This window comes from Arachis hypogaea, chromosome 18, assembly GCF_003086295.3.
Source record: "Arachis hypogaea cultivar Tifrunner chromosome 18, arahy.Tifrunner.gnm2.J5K5, whole genome shotgun sequence".
Lineage (NCBI taxonomy): Eukaryota > Viridiplantae > Streptophyta > Magnoliopsida > Fabales > Fabaceae > Arachis > Arachis hypogaea.
The window spans coordinates 79005040-79020443 of record NC_092053.1 but is presented as its reverse complement, the minus strand read 5'-3'; the positions used below and the strand labels follow the sequence as shown (position 1 = coordinate 79020443).

The 15404-nt window shown below is 40.2% G+C and overlaps 1 non-coding gene across 1 annotated transcript; it reads right to left on the bottom strand.

Annotated features, from left to right (window-relative positions):
- Window positions 1–8764: 8764 nt before the first annotated feature.
- Window positions 8765–8871, bottom strand: LOC112774756 (small nucleolar RNA R71). The gene has a single exon (XR_003189219.1). It is a non-coding gene; the product is annotated as a small nucleolar RNA R71 (small nucleolar RNA).
- Window positions 8872–15404: the final 6533 nt, after the last annotated feature.

The window sequence follows — 15404 nt, the reverse complement described above, 5'->3', positions numbered from 1 at the left end:
GGAGCTACCATAGACACTGAAATCGTCTATGAAGACTTCTATGCAATCCTCCAAAAGATCTGAGAAAACGCTTGTCATTCACCTTTGAAACATTGCTATTGCATTGCATAAGCCAAACGGAATTCTTTTATATACAAACGTTCCAAAGGGGCAAGTAAATGTAGTTTTCTCTTGATCCTCATGAGCTATATGAATTTTGAAGTATCCCGTATATCCATCTAAGAAGCAGTAATGGGATTTACCTGCCAAGCGATCCAACATTTGGTCAATGAACGGCAACGGATAATGGTCCTTTCGTGTTGCTTGATTCAGCCGGCGGTAATCAATGCACACTCGCCAAGTATTTTGAATCCGGGTTGCAACAAGCTCTCCACTTTCTGTTTTCACCATGGTTACTTCGGATTTCTTTGGCACTACTTAGACCGGACTTACCCATTCACTGTCTGAAATGGGATAGATGATGTCCGCTTCCAAGAGGTGAGTTACTTCTTTCTCGACTAGATCAAGGATTGTGGGGTTTAGCCTTCTTTACGGTTACCGGACCGGCTTAGCACCTTCTTCCAAGAAAATCCTATGAAGGCACAGTTGAAGGCTTATTTTCACAATGTCACTTAGGCTCCATCCAATCACCTTCTTATACTTCTGGATAACCTCAAGGAGTTGTTGCTCCTCTTGATTGGAAAGATCGGTTGCCACTATCACCAGAAATTTGTGCTCCTTGTTAAGGAATGCATATTTAACATGGGGTGGAAGCGGTTTCAAATCTTCCCTCGCTTCTTGGTGTGGTAGCCTATCCTCTTGGTCATGGGGAATTGGTGAGGTACTTTCATATTCTTCATCCTCAAGTTCTCCCTCTTTTGAACTTTCTTCATCAATTGGACCTTTTTGTATCTCATTGTGGTTGCCTACCTTGAGTTCATCCTCTCTTCTGCTCTAAACAAAGTTCTCACCCCCATCAATGGATTCCTCCATAGTAAGTGTGGATTGAGAGTTTATCTCTTCAAGTGGCTCGCCTCCCTTTGGGGTTATAGCATCAATACTAGACTTTAGAGTTGATGGAGGTGGCAAGGGTGGATCATTAGGCGTCCCAAGTTGTGGGGGAGCAAGGTTGCTAGGGGTAGAATGAGGAGGTGCTAAATGGGACAAAATCTCGGCAAGAGTTGCTATGCATTTATCTTGTTTTCTTTGAACCTCCTGCTATTTTTGGATGAGGGCTTGAAAGTTATGCTCCTCATGAGGGAGGTTGATGTGAGTAGGGTGGTGACGAAAGCTAGGTTGTCCCAAATATGGTAATGGGTAGGTTGGTTGAGAAGAAATTGGTAGTGGGAATGGTAAAGGGGCTTGAGGGTTTAATGGTTGTGTCTCATGTAGAGGGTATGAAGTATGAACATATGGATGAAAAAAATTGTAATGATGATGTGTTCTACTTGGTGTGAGACATTGATAGACATTAGGATCATAGGGTCCTTGCAAAGGTCCTTGTTGCCAAGAATTGCTTGCTTGTGACCCTCCCTCGAATTGGCCTACCATTCTTTGATATGAACCAATGTTGGAATTGCACCATCCACCAATTAGTGTCAATCAGAAAACAAAAACCAAGTATTCACACTATTCACATATTTACAACAACTAAAATTATAGCACTCATTGCACTTAAAGTGAATTCCCCGGTAATGGTGCCAAAAACTTGATGGAGCAGTTAATGTCGGTTTAGAATTTCACAATTAGAATGGCAGTTCCTGCTCCCTGAGGGGTACCAAATAAATGACTAATGGAATCTAGGTTTTGAGCAAAAAGATTCAACTGGCCTATAAAAAGTGGACATAATCCTTGAGGATGTGGCAATACACCTAAAAAATTATTCCATCGAATGTATTCCCCTCTAGCTCCTGGAATAGCAACATGAACTAAATGTCCTGTCCAAGCCAAGGAACTGACTCTGAATAGTCCTGAAAAATGATGATTAAGATGGGATTCGGCATTTTTAAACCAAGAAACGCTCAGTTTCCATTTCGGTTGTAGGTGTAACCACCCCGCTATTAAGGATATGGCTAAAAGAAATAATAGAAAAAGAACTCCAGTACAAAGATCGTCATTAGTACGTAAACCGATATAGAGTCTCATTGCAAGCATAGCCTAAACCAACAATTACCTCTCACAATCAAAGTTTGGATTCAAAGGGATGTCACTATTGGTATTTCGGGTGTGTTTAGTTCCCAGGTCATCTCCCAAGGACACTTGAGACCAATGAGTGTACAATTTTGGTTGTAATGCTCATGGGATTTTCAATGAAGAGATAAACATATAAAGCAATAAAAGAACATGCAAAATTGTGATAAATAAACTAATAAAGGAATTAGCGAATCAACTATGCAATATAGACAAGTAAGGTATAAAAGGAATTAATGTAAATGTGTATGAACAAATTAAAGCATAAAAGGTATCTTGGCTTGGGATGAGCTAAGGGTCCTTTCCTTGTTGGAACCACAACTATGACAATTAGAATGGATTAATCTCACTTGATTAACCCTCACATCGGAGAGTAAGTTAAATGAGCATAAGTGTTCTTAACCCACAAATCCTAAATTGCTTGCTAATTGCCTTAGCAATAAATTAGCGTTAGTGGGAACAAGAACAATTAACAATCCAAGAATTGACACTGAATGTTGGACATTCCAACTCTAGGAACCCAATTGCTCACTTTTCCCAAGCCAAGAGATAGAAAACTAGCCCAAAATTATAATTGATATTTCGTCAAACACTTGGTGGGCAAAAACACTAAACATGGGGAAAATGAGAAAATGCTTGAAAATAAAAGCAACAAATGATCTCAATCAACAATAACAACTCAAGAAAGCATATAACAATCATCAATTATCAAATTCATCAACAAAAAATTGAAATTGGAAAAGAGAAGTGAAATTGAACTATAACTTGAAATATAAGAAAGAGTAAAAATAATGTAGCTACAAAGAGTAGTAACAAATAGATACTTACAATGGAAGCTAGCAAAATCCAAGATCAAAAATAGAAATGGCACTTGAATGTAAAAACCCTAGTATAAAACCTAATAGAGATGATGAAAAACTTAAAGAAAAAACTATACTAAAGCTTCCTACTACTACTCCTAAGCTACCCTAATGATATGCTATGGTATTCTCTTCAATTTCCCTTCATTATGAGCTAAATGGCTTCAGAAATGGGCCTCCAATCCACCAAAATTGCAAGTCACATGTCATTTTCATGAAGGCATGTGTGGCCACCTGTGCGTACGCACAAGAGATTGTGTGCACGCACACTGGGCGATGCTTGAATAGACGCGCGACGCACACGATGCAGCCTATGCGGACGCGTGGCTCTGCTCTGATGGTTGTGCGTATGCACACAGGTCTGTGCATATGCATACATCACTGTGCTCTTCTCCTTTGATTCTTCATGCTTCCTCCACTTTGCATGCTCCTCTTCCATTCTTTCCAAGCCATTCCTACCTTATACATCTGAAATCACTCACAAACAACATCAAGGCATCGAATGGAAGGCAAATGGGATAAAATTAATCAAATTATGCACAAAAGAACATATTTTCATAATCAAGAACAAATTAGGAGGAAAGTTCAAAAGCATGCTATTTAAGGGAATAAGTGCAAGTTTATATGATGAAATCTATTCAATTTCAACCAAAAATCATCATCAAATATGGATTCATCAACTTGGTTGTGTTTCATACTTGGGATAGTTGACGGGATGACAATATTGCAGTGGTTGAAGGCTGCTTTCGTTCATATTTTAGAGGATGGGCATGAGGGATCTTCTCGATCGATGCCTTCGGCAGCATCCATCCCTAATTCCCAGTCGGTCTTACAACAGATCGTTCAAAAGAGGGCTGTCGGGGACGATGATATCCAGGAGATTTCGGTCCCCAAAAATAACAGGAAGCGTAAGAGTTCTGGGGATAATCAGGAAGGTGTTAGTGCATGTGTGGTTACCCCCTGTGTGATGGACTGTCCCTTTGACGCTCCTGGTTATATTGATTGACATTTGCTTTCCAGCACTAATGAGTTCTTCAGGGATTGTGATCTTTCTGGTCAGGCTAAGTCGGTGTACCTTACTCTCCTTCGATTGGCCGCTATCATCCAGAGGGCCGAACCAATACTTTCGCAGACTTTCCTTCTGGATAGGAAACTTCGTCAAGCATAAGTGAAGCTTAGCACTCTAAAGGGACAGCTAGAGACGTCTGAAACTGCAAGGGCAAAGGCGGCTATTGCTACCGAGGATGCGAGTTTTGAGATTCTACAATTGTTGGAGAGGGAAACCGAGCTTACGTCCCAGGTGGCTAGGGCTTAGAAGTTTACGGCCAAAGCTAGGAGTGTTGTTGCGGTGGCTCGTTCAGAGGCTAAGGCTGCAAAGGCCGAGGTAGAGGGTCTGAAGAACCAAAATGCTGGTCTTCTAGCTGATGCGAACACAGCCATATCGGCTACTGAGGAATCTTTAAAAGCTCAGGTATAAGTGTTGGCTCCGGATGTAGATGTGTCCATTGTGGGAGCTTTTCAAACTATGAAGGACAGGCAGATCATGGACCTTGAGTAGCTAAGTTTATTTTATTTCTGAAGTTTGTAAGCCATTTGTTTGACATATATACATTGCTTGTTTTGTGAAACAATTTCTTTTACGTTTGTAAGCCGTCTGTTCAGCAATTTAAAACTGCTTTAGTGTCCTTTCCTGGCAATTTTCTTATGAACTATTTGTAGGCCTCTTTATGGGCCAAATTTTACGCTTTATTTTGTTTATTTGAATATTTGTTTCATTGGCCTCGAGGGTGATTGGGCACTGGGGTAGCTATTTTTTGTACCATTTGCTTGGGTAAAAATACAAAAGCTTAAAAAGGAGTATTTGCATGAATAACATTTATTAAAAGCTGGGCCTCGTTAAAACCTCCCGTTGTTTTCTGGGTAGGAAAGAGTGCCCATAAAAGCGATTTGGACATAAACATCAAAAAATAGAAAAGGTAAAGCAAAGTAAAGGAAATACAAAAACTACAAATATACCTTAAATTGCTGAAGTTATCAACTCGGTGGGGCTTGCCTATGAGTAGTAGCCTCGTATGTTCACAGCATTCCATGATCTCGGTAGCTCGGTGTCACTAAGTCACACTTATCAGGGGACGTTGCTCTAGGTGTTGGGTTTGGAATGTTTGACTCGTGGAGGTGGCTTGACAACCACTCCCCGAATTCTTCTGTCATGTTGCCAAGACTTGGCAAGTCCGCATAGACAGTGCCAATGTACAAGATGTCACTAGTACGGGTTGTGAGGTGGATTAGGGACTCACCAGCCTTAGGTGGTGACGGGATCGGATCTACTTGGAGCGGCGGAGGGTGGTACTTGCAAAGACACTTCAACGCTCAAGTCAGAATGGATTTGAGAGGTACAGGTGACGATTAGAATGTGTAACGTACGTAAGGGAGCCTTTGCGGTTGTTATCTTACCTTATCTTATTAATTAAAATAAGAGGAGTATTTGATTTTGAATGTTGATTAGGGGTTTGGGATTACCGAGTTGGTTTAGGCCATGAAGAAGGCCTGGACCCGATTAATTAGGTTTAGAGACTGTTCCGACGAGGGACCTGATCAACAAATATTAAAACAAAAATTGAAGATATAGCCCCTAAAATAGCATAACCACAATACGACTAAAAATCTATTTATTACTTATTACGCAAGCGAATATATTTTTCTTCTTTATCCTATGAGATCTCCGCAAATTCAAAAGTAATAACTTTTTGTTCAAATAAAAACCCATATAATTGATGCCATGGCATCTTAGGCTAGTTTCACTATCCTTTTTCTGTGTTTTTAATAGGTTTTATGCACTTTCTTGAGCTATAAGTAAGCAAATTGGGTGGAAATTCATGCATACCTAGATTCATCTAACCATGGTTAATTTGATGTAATTTCATGAGAATTCTGCTATAATTACTTATGTGCTAAGAATGATGAAAATTCTCATGACTTTAGCAAGGCTTTGATGCATGTATTGGTTGATGACAGGTGAAAGAAGGCTTGGAGGAAAGTTGAAGAAGGAGCCTGGAAAAGATGAAGAAGAAGCAATTTTGGTGGCCAAGTTGGACCACCAACGTTGCCTCAAACGTTGAAGGGAGGCAGAGAAATTGTCTACATAATTTGCTGATGCTCACATTGGAGGGAGCATTGGACATCCAACGTTATCCCCAACGTTGTGAACAAATCAGCTTTCTAGAAATTCTGAAAAACTGTAGCGACGCACACGCGTGCTGTACGCGTACGCGTGGATTTGAAATTTTGACAATCCACGCGCACGCGTGGGTGGGTGACGTTGGACCCCAAACGCTACCTCCAACGTTCTTGGCCAACGTCCGCGATGTTGATCTCAAAATTTTGAAACTGAAAACGCGCAACGATGCGTACGCGTCCGTGAGACGTACACACAGGCACAACTTTTAAGAATCCACGTGCACGCGTGGATTGGCCAACGTTGGAGGAAACGTTGCCAGTCCAACGCTGAGGCCAACGCTCTTCTACTTTTGTTTAAAACTGGAAAATGATAATTTTGCATCCACGCGCACGCGTGTAGCACGCGCATGCGTGGATGAGCATTTTTACCCCATGGGTGCAAACACGCCAGGCACACGTACGCGTGGGTAGAAAAACGTTGGCCTTCCAACGTTGAGTCAAACGCCGATGACAGCAACTTTATCTGGTTTTTAAGAAGCCGTTTGAGTCAACGTTGGCCATCAAACGTTGACTCCAACTTGAAGCACCAGAACATGCAAATCAAACAGATCTCTTCTCAACAGCAAGGGAGACCAATTGAAGCCATTTCAACCCAATTCCATCAAGGCCAAAAGCCCAATTCAGAGATTGAGGATCAATGGAAGAAAGTGTATAAATAGCTTAGCATTTAAGTGAGAAAGGACCTTTTTTCTCACTGAGGACTTTTTACTTCATTTTTGCTTTCAGTTCAAATTCCAGAATGTATCTTTCAATTCAAATTTCCATTTTGAGAGCTATGAACAATTAAACCCCTTTCATTGGGTTAGGGAGCTCTATTGTAATTCAATGGATCAATAGTAGTTTTCATCTTCTTCTTCTTTCTTTTATAAGAAAGCTTTCGATCTTAATTCAATTGGATAGTTGTCTTGACAAAGAAGCTATTCATAATTGGAATTCTTCGAATCCTTGAGAGAGGGATGAAGAATTCATGCTAGAATTTTTTTCTCACATTGGATAAGATTGGAGGTTGGATGGATATAGTGACATGTAATCCTACCAATACATTGATCTATGAATTTGTGTGGTATAGTCAGCGACCAAACTTCAACTCTTCCCATGAGCAATTAAATCAAGACATTGGGCAATTGTTCATGCTTAGAGAGATTCGTGAGCCAAGACATTGGGATCCAATCATCTAAGATTGCCAAGCAATGTCAATGAATGCATTGATTGAGGAAGAGATGAAAATGATTTGATCCGGAGAGTTCAATATCTCCCAAAGCCCAATGAATCCCCATCTCTGATCTACCCATTCTGTTTATATATTGTTCTTTAATTTCGTGCTTAATCCCCATTCCCATTTAATTTCTTGCAAGTTAAGCTTCTGTCATTTAATTTCCAGCAATTTAATTTCTGTTCATTTACTTTCTTGCAATTTAACTTTCCAGCCAATTTACTTTCTGCAATCTCAACTAAATTCTGATTTCGCTCAACTAGTATAATTCTCCAATTAACATTGATCAACCAACCAATCCCTGTGGGATTCGACCTCACTCTGTAGTGAGTTTTTACTTGACGACAATCCGGTACACTTGCCGGTAGGAAATTTGTTGAGAGGCAAATTTTTGTGAATCAAGTTTATGGCGCCGTTGCCAGGGATTGGTTTTGTATTGACAATTACTAAATTGGAGGATAACTAGATTGAGCACTTTTTCTTTTCTTTTGAGTAATTGAATTTTAATTTCATTTGTTCATTTTTGTTCTCTGCAATTTTTAGTTGCTTTTCTTTAATTTTACCTTACTTCTTTACTTTCCAGTAAAACTAACCCACGAACTCATTAACTGTTTGATTATTTACCTCAATTGCTCTAACCACACTTTTTCATTAATTGTGAATCCTTCACTTGCTGGTTGCTACTTGTTGTGCTACTTGTATGACAGGTAGAAGAGAGGTTTCAACCTCCTTTGACAGTGAATCGGAAAGAACCTTCCTGAGATTAAGAAGGGAAGCAAGAGAAAAGAGGGTTGTTGGTATAGAAAAAGAGGAGGAAGATTTGGATATAACCATAGAGGATGATATGAAAAATATTCATGAAGGAGAGGTAAACAATCATGCCAGAAGAGGTGCAGCCAACTCTGCTGGACAAGAGAGGAGAGTTCTGGGTTCCTACATCAATCCAAACCCAGGAAACTGTGGTAGCAGCATTCAAAAGTTAACTATTCATGCTAATAATTTTGAATTGAAGCCTCAGCTCATAACTCTTGTGTAGAACAACTGTTCTTTTAGAGGAAGTGCCTAAGAGGATCCTAATCAGCATCTCACCAAATTCCAAAGGATATGTGACACAGTTAAATCTAATGGTGTGCATCCTGACACCTATAGATTGTTACTGTTTCCATTTTCTTTGAGGGACAAAGCATCAAAATGGCTAGAATCATTTCCCAAGGAAAGATTGACCACCTGGGAGGATCTAGTAAATAGATTCTTAACAATGTTCTACCCTCCACAAAAAGTAAACAGGCTAAGAACTGAAGTGTAGACATTCAGACAGCAGGATGGTGAGACTCTTTATGAAGCCTGGGAGAGATTCAAAGATTTGATAAGGAAATACCCCCTGATATGTTTAATGAGTGGGTGCAACTTCATATCTTTTATGAAGGGCTGAATTGTGAATCAAGGAAAGCTGTAGACCACTCATCTGGAGGTTCCTTAAACAAGAAGAAGACCATTGAAGAAGCTATTGATGTTATAAAGATAGTGGCTGACAATGAGTATTTTTATACCTCGGAGAGGAGCAACAACAAGGGAGTCCTAGAATTAAACCATATGGATGCAATCCTGGCCCAGAATAAGATGATCACCAAGCAACTGGCTGAATTGACCAAGAAAATGGAGAAGTATCAGGCTGCGGCCATCCACACCTAACCATCATCTCAAGGAGAGTTGGACACAGAAGAAGGAGTTAATTGGGAGGAAGCTAATTACCTTGGAAATTCATCTAGGCAAGCTAATGACTCATATTCCAAAACTTATAACTCAGGTTGGAGGAACCACCCAAACTATGGTTGGGAGAACCAACAAAACCAAGGCCAAGATCATAGATCCCATAATCCAAACCAGTATAACAAATCCACTCACCAAAACTCCAACCAAAACCATACCAGACCACACAAAACACTTAATCATAGCCACCATACCAAAACCACAATAACCATTCTCAACACCTCACTTCCAACCAATCATTGCCACACGATGATGATAGAATGGCCAAAATGGATGATATGCTTGCAAACCTTTGCAAGGAGTCTGAAGACATGAAAAAATTCAGGGAAGAAGTGAGAGGTAGTATAAAAAGTTGAGGAGAAATTATCAAGCAGCTTGAGTCACAAGTGGGATACCTATCTCAACAAATCCCCAAATCCACTGATAGTTTCCCAAGTGATACTGAGATGAATCCAAGAGAAGGAACACAAAATGTGAGATGGGAAGAATGTAAAGCAGTAAACCTCGCAAGTGAGGAGGTTTGGACGGAAGAAATTACGAATTCTACAGTACACAATCAAAGAGATTCAGAAGAGAGGAAAGAAGAGATTGTGGAAAGGACTGATCCTGCCCAAGGGAGAGAATCACAAGAGAAAGAAACCCTGCAACCATATGTGCCACAAGCACCATTCCCACAGAGACTCAAGGACAGTGAGAAAGGGAGAACATACACTAAATTCTTGGATGAATTTAAGACTCTTCATGTCAACATTCCCTTCCTCTAAATCCTTAAACAGATGCCTACTTGTATCAAGTCGATGAAGGAGTTACTAGCTAGGAAGAGCAACTTGAAGGGTGGCCAAACAGTGGTGATGAACAAGAACTGCAGTGCTCTCATTCAGAAGGCATTACCCATAAAAAAAGGGGATCCGAGAAGCTTTCACGTTCCTTGTGCTATAGGAGATATCATGATTGATAGAGGATTTTGTGATATGGGAGCCAGCATAAATGTGATGCCTCTGTCTTTCATGAAGAGATTGAAAATCAATGAGCTTAAGTCCACAGATGTAATCATCCAATTGGATGACAAAACTCATAAGCAAACTGAAGGAGTAGTCGAGAATGTACTGGTCAAAGTGGGGAATTACTTTCTCCCCACTGACTTTGTCGTTCTTGAAATGGAAGAGAGCCATCTTCACCCAATCATCTTAGGGAGACCATTCTTGGCTATTGGAAGAGCACTCGTTGATGTAGAATGAGGAGAGATGATACTAAGAATACATGATGAGCAGCTCACTTTCCAGGCCTTCAAGCCCATGCATGAGTCTGAGCAAGAGAACAAGGAATTAAAGGAAGAATATATTGAGAGCTCTTTGAAGTAGAACAGCAATGAACCACCAGCCAAGCCTCTGGAGCTTTCATGGATGGATTGATAAACCCCGATTTCGTGGTTTATCTTGTGCTTAATTTGGGGGATTTTATCACCTTTTCTCACATTTATTCAACAAAATAGCATGGTTTTGCAATTCTCCTTTGAATTTTGCTTAAGTGTAAAAACATGCTTTTTAGGCCCTAAATTGGTGATTTTGATTCACTTTAATTCCATTCGATGCCTTGATGTGTTTGTTGAGTGATTTCAGGTCCATAAGGCAAGTATTGGATGGAAGAAATGAGTAGAAAAGCATACAAGGGGAGAATACATGAAGAAACAAAGATTGGGAATGCATCCAAGGATGCACATGCGCACAAGGCACGCAGCGCAAAAGTGGTCTCGCCTGCAGACGCGCACGCGTACATGCCGCGTCCGCGCAGATGGAATATTTGCCAATTGACGCGCACGCACACATGGCGCGCACGCGCCAATACACTTACATGGCCCACTAAAAGGCAAAACGCTGGGGGCGATTTCTGAGCTGCCCAGGCCCAAATCCAACTTGTTTTTTAGTGTATTTCATGCAAAATTGAAGTCCAAGCAAGCGGGAGCAATTGTTTGTAGAATTAGCATCATGTAGGTTAGTTTCTAGAGAGAAAAGCTCCCTCTTCTCTCTAGAATTAGGTTAGGTTAATTTCCATCTTAGATCTAGATTTAATTACATGTTTTCATCTTGTTTCTTTTATGGTTTCTTACTTCTACTCTTTCATTCTCATGATTTGTAATGTTAATTTCTCTTTGATGGTCATGGATGCTCTTGTTGGATTTGATTTTCTTTTAATGCAATTTAATGTTTGATGTTTCTTTATTGTTGAATTGAGTTGTTGATCTTGTTTCCTTGCAATTTATAGTTGGTAGATTTTACTATTCTTGCACATTTATTAAGCTTTACTTTATTACCCACCAAGTGTTTGACAAAATGCTTGGTTGGGCTTTAGAGTAGATTTTGAGCATTCTTAGCTTGGATAGAGTAATTAGACAATCTTGAGTTATGAAAACCCAACTCATGTTGGTGATCTAGAGTTGTTAGCTAATATTGTTTTCATTGACGCTAATCTTTTGCTAATTGAATTAGTGTGGTGCACGAAATTGTGATGTCCAGGCTCGAACAATCCCTGGCAACGTGAGCAACTTGGTACGCGTAATCATGATTACACTTTAATTATGTAAAATTCATGGCTCTTTCTTTCCCTGGCAATGGTGCCAAGAACATGGTGCCAATACCATGGTTCACAACTTCGATACAACTAACCAGCAAGTGCACTGGGTCGTCCAAGTAATACCTTACGTGAGTAAGGGTCGAATCCCACAGAGATTATTGGTATGAAGCAAGCTATGGTCACCTTGCAAATCTCAGTTAGGCAGATATAAATTGATAATGATGTTTTCGAGTAATAAATAATAAAATAGGGATAGAAATATTTATGTAAATCACTGGTGAGAATTTCAGATAAGCGAATAGAGATGCTTCTCATTCCTCTAAACCTCTGCTTTCCTGCTATCTTCATCCAATCAGTCTTACTCCTTTCCATGGCTGGCTTTATGCAACGGCATCACCGTTGTCAGTGGCTACATCCCCTCCTCTCAGTGAAAAATATGCTCACATGCTCTGTCACAGCACGGCTAATCATCTATCGGTTCTCGATCATGCTGGAATAGGATTCACCCTCCTTTTGCGTCTGTCACTAACGCCCAACAATCGCGAGTTTGAAGCTCGTCACAGTCATTCAATCATTGAATCCTACTCAGAATACCACAGACAAGGTTTAGACTTTCCGGATTCTCTTGAATGCCACCATCATTCTAGCTTACGCCACGAAGATTCTGGTTAAGAGATCTAAGAGATATTCATTCTAGCTTATTTCATGTAGAACGGAAGTGTTTGTCAGGCACGTGTTCATAGGGGAGAATGGTGATGAGCGTCACACATAATCATCACCTTCATCACGTTCTTGGGTGCGAATGGATATCTTAGAAGCGAAATAAGATGAATTGAATAGAAAACAGTAGTACTTTGCATTAATCTTTGAGGAACAGCAGAGCTCCACACCTTAATCTATAGAGTGTAGAAACTCTACCGTATGAAAATACATAAGTGAAGGTCCAGGCATGGCCGTGTGGCCAGCCCCCAAAATGTGATCACAGGATCAAAATACAATCCAGGATCCAGGATGGTCAAAAGGACGTCTAATACAATAGTGAAAGGTCCTATTTATAATAAACTAGCTACTAGGGTTTACATGAGTAAGTAATTGATGCATAAATCTACTTCCGGGGCCCACTTGGTGTGTGTTTGGACTGAGCTTGAGTGTTGCACGTGTAGAGGTCCTTCTTGGAGTTGAACGCCAGTTTTTGTGCCAGTTTGGGCGTTCAACTCTGGTTTTGGCTCCTTTTCTGGCGCTGGACGCCAGATTTGGGCAGAAAGCTGGTGTTGAACGCCAGTTTACGTCGTCTATTCTTAGCCAAAGTATAAACTATTATATATTGCTGGAAAGCCCTGGATGTCTACTTTCCAACGCAATTGGAAGCGCGCCATTTCGAGTTCTGTAGCTCCAGCAAATCCACTTTGAGTGCAGGGAGGTCAGAATCCAACAGCATCAGCAGTCCTTCTTCAACCTCTGAATCTGATTTTTGCTCAAATCCCTCAATTTCAGCCAGAAAATACCTGAAATCACAGAAAAACATACAAACTCATAGTAAAGTCCAGAAATGTGAATTTAACATAAAAACTAATGAAAACATCCCTAAAAGTAACTATATTCTACTAAAAACATACTAAAAACAATGTCAAAAAGCGTATAAATTATCCGCTCATCACAACACCAAACTTAAATTGTTGCTTGTCCCCAAGCAACTGAAAATCAAATAGGATAAAAAGAAGAGAATATACTATAAATTCCAAACTATCAATGAAACATAGCTTCAATCAGATGAGCGGGACTTGTAGCTTTTTGCCTCTCGAATAGTTTTGGCATCTCACTCTATCCATTGAGGTTCAGAATGATTGGCATCTATAGGAACTCAGAGTTCAGATAGTGTTATTGATTCTCCTAGTTCAGTATGGTGATTCTTGAACACAGCTTCTTTATGAGTCTTGGCCGTGGCCCTAAGCACTTTGTTTTCTAGTATTACCACCGGATACATAAATGCCACAGACACATAATTGGGTGGACCTTTTCAGATTGTGACTCAGCTTTGCTAAAGTCCCCAATTAGAGGTGTCCAGGGTTCTTAAGCACACTCTTTTTTTTGCTTTGGACCTTGACTTTAACTGCTCAGTCTCAAGTTTTCACTTGATACCTACACGCCACAAGCACATGGTTAGGGACAGCTTGGTTTAGCCGCTTAGACCAGGATTTTATTCCTTTAGGCCCTCCTATCCACTGATGCTCAAAGCCTTGGGATCCTTTTTATTTGCCCTTGCCTTTTGGTTTTAAGGGTTATTGGCTTTTTCTGCTTGCTTTTTCTTTTTCTTATTTTTCTATTTTTTTTTTCGCCTATAAATTTTTTTTTCTGCAAGCTTTGTTCTTTGCTGCTTTTTCTTGCTTCAAGAATCATTTTTATGATTTTTCAGATTATCAAATAACATGTCTCATAGTCATCATTCTTTCAAGGGCCAACATATTTAACATTCTTAAACAACAACTTCAAAAGACATATGCACTGTTCAAGCATTCATTCAGAAAACAAGAAGCATTGTCACCACATCAATATAATTAAACTAAGTTCAAGGATAAATTCAAAACTCATGTACTTCTTGTTCTTTTGAATTAAAACAGTTTTTATTTTAAGAGAGGTGATGGATTCATAGGACGTCCATAACTTTAAGACAAAGTTACTAACTATTAATGATCATGTAATGAAGACACAAACACAGATAAGCACATAATCATAGAAACGAAAAACAGAAGAAACAAGAACAAGGAATGAATCCACCTTAGTGATGGTGGCGTTTCCTTCTTGAGGAACCAATGATGTCCTTGAGCTCTTCTATGTCTCTTCCTTGTCTTTGTTGCTCCTCCCTCATTGCTTTTTGATCTTCTCTTATTTCATGAAGCATGATGGAGTGCTCTTGATGTTCCACCCTTAGTTGTCCCATATTAGAACTCAATTCTCCTAGGGAGGTGTTGATTTGCTCCCAATAGTTTTGTGGAGGAAAGTGCATTTGAGGCATCTCCGGGATCTCATGGTGATGAGCTTCATACGCCTCTTGAGCTCCATGAATGGGCTCTCTTGCTTTCTCCATCTTCTTCTTAGTGATGGGCTTGTCCCCTTTAATGAGGATATCTCCCTCTACGTCAATCCCAGCCGAATTGCATAGGTGGCAAATGAGGTGAGGAAAGGCTAACCTTGCCATGGTGGAGGACTTGTCAGCCACCTTGTAGAGTTCTTGAGGTATAATCTCATGAACTTCCACCTCTTCTCCAATCATGATGCTATGGATCATGATGGCCCGGTCTATAGTAACTTCAGACCGGTTGCTAGTGGGAATGATTGAGCATTGAATGAACTCCAACCATCCTCTAGCTACAGGCTTGAGGTCCAATCTTCTTAGTTGAACCGGCTTGCCTTTGGAGTCAATCTTCCATTGAGCTCCTTCTACACATATGTCCATAAGGACTTGGTCCAACCTTTGATCAAAGTTGACTCTCCTTGTGTAGGGCGTGCATTCTCTTCCATGTTTGGCAAGTTGAACGCCAACCTCACATTTTCCGAACTAAAATCCAAGTATTTCCCCCGAACCA